Source organism: Nannospalax galili, unplaced genomic scaffold, assembly GCF_000622305.1.
Source record: "Nannospalax galili isolate Female #2095 unplaced genomic scaffold, S.galili_v1.0 scaffold155, whole genome shotgun sequence".
Taxonomy (NCBI): Eukaryota; Metazoa; Chordata; class Mammalia; order Rodentia; family Spalacidae; genus Nannospalax; species Nannospalax galili.
The window spans coordinates 4,405,051-4,407,210 of NW_008339923.1; the positions used below are offsets into that span (position 1 = coordinate 4,405,051).

A 2,160-nucleotide genomic window follows, 5' to 3' on the forward strand; every position below is an offset into this window, starting at 1 on the left:
AGAAAAGGTTTGCATGATATTTTTAATTCTCTAATTTTAACTCATTTGTATTTTCTAATTTTCCTCCAATAAGCAAGTAAGGCTTCTATAATGAGAAAAATCATGATAACTGTCCCTAGTTTAGTATTTAAATGAATGGCAACTGATTATTTTTAAAGCCAGATTAAGTATAAAGATGAGAAAAAATGCCTACTGGTGCTTAGGCAGAAAACTGGTGTTTTTCTGGTGTGTAAGAACACTAATATTGCCTTTATGCAGGGAAGCATGCAGATTTTAGGACACAATGTTCTGTAGAATTTAATTACTAAGAGCCTGGGCCAAGGCAAGATTCCAGAAATTCAGAGATTCACAATAAATTATAAACTGCCTTATGAAAATCAGCTCAGAAAAAAAAATCAGTGACTTCTTACTAAGATTTACATTGTCTATTTCTTAATATTTTGGTGGGGCAACAGGCTTATTTAGGAACCACAAGGCTTTACAGAAGGCGTTAGAGGACAGGAGCTGAGAAACTCAATGAGGGCTGAGTCCTTTCACAGCAACTGAGCTGTGGCACCACGTACTTCATCTCCAATCTTCAGAATATTCAGCCGAATCTTATTTTTTAAAAGATTTACTTTATTTGAATTACATGTATGTGTGTGTCTGTGTGGAGGTATGTGGACTTGAGTGTAGTGCCTATGGAGGCCAGTGAAGTCAGATTCCCCTGGAGCTGGAGAGTTACAGGTAGTTATTAGCTGCCCAGTGTGGATGCTGGGAGCAGAACTCTGTTCCCTTGCAAGAGCAGTGTATGTTTTCAAGTGCTGATCCTCAATATGACCTCTTGTTTTTCCCTTTCTTAATAACTCAGGCCTACTTACGGTCTTAGGGACTCTGCTCTAGGTAACTGCTGAGAATATTTTAAGCATCATCCTTTTCTTTTATCCCGTATGACTTTTCCATGGCTTTTTAATCACAACCTGTAACTTCTTCCTCCTGTCCCTTCTCTGCTCACCTCTGTAGCACTAGCTCTCACACACCTTTTGGCAGCAAACAGTTCACATGGAGTTGCTGAAGGAATGGCAATGGCTGATGCAGCAAGATAACCCACATGCCCACTGCCCAGTCCACAGGGACTAGACCCTTATCGTGCCACTGACCTGTTGGGATAATTTTCTTATTACTAACAAAAGATAATAACGTGGACTTCTTTTTGTTCATTGCTAGTGATACACTGCTGTATTACTAGACTTTAGAATGATACCTTTCAAATGTTTGTTGAAAGGATAAATGTTGAAGAAATGAATGGATCTCTTTAATTTCAGGATGTGGCTATGGTCATGGTCCCACATCTATTAAAGTTAAGACTTACTGAGTCATCTATAGGACAAAACCCACTTTAACATTGGTTAGGCCATGGAATGGAAGAGCAAGCAGAGCTATGGTGGGGAGTGAGACAGCTCAAAGTCGCCAACAACAACAGGGAGCATGTTGAGGGAATATGAGGGAACAGGATCATTTTCTTTGGTCTGCTTATTTCTGTGTTGAAGAAGTCAGTGATCACTGTCTCCTTGATTAAAGGGCTTCATTTAATTACATACACTGAGTATTACCTCTGGCTAAATATATAAACATCTAAATTCCTGTGAGTCCCAAGATGATTGGCACATAGAGAACTATCAACTGAGCCAACCATAAAATTTTAAAATCAGTAATTTTCATAAAAGTGAAAAATTATTTTGAGTCTCTGCTACATGACAGACCATGCCATAGATTTGTACCCATACCGATTTGCATCTATGTGCTTAAATTCAAAATGTAATATGAGCTCTCATATTTACATCCATTTTAAAAACAAAGCAATTGAGAATTTGGGAGGAAAATGAATTTCTATAACTGAATGGATTAACCTGGGCATACTAAAAACTACAATGTGGACAGTAATAAAGCAAAAGCAGAAGAAAAGAACATTGGTTCTTCCCTTCAGCAGCCTACAGTGCTTTGAAGAAAATAGACACAGAAAATTACTGAAAAGGTACAGGCTGACACACAAAAAAGCTACCCAACAGCCAGGTGTGGTGGCGCACACCTTTAATCCCAGCACTTGGGAGGCAGAGGCAGGCAGATCTCTCTGAGTTCAAGGCCAGCCTGGTCTACATAGTGAGTTCCAGGACAGCTGGG

At 39.1% G+C, this 2,160-nt stretch overlaps 1 protein-coding gene across 1 annotated transcript in view; it reads right to left on the reverse strand.

Annotated features, from left to right (window-relative positions):
- Nucleotides 1-2,160, reverse strand: part of L3mbtl4 (L3MBTL histone methyl-lysine binding protein 4) — a 354,152-nt gene that overhangs the window by 133,464 nt on the left and 218,528 nt on the right. The window lies entirely within an intron of this gene.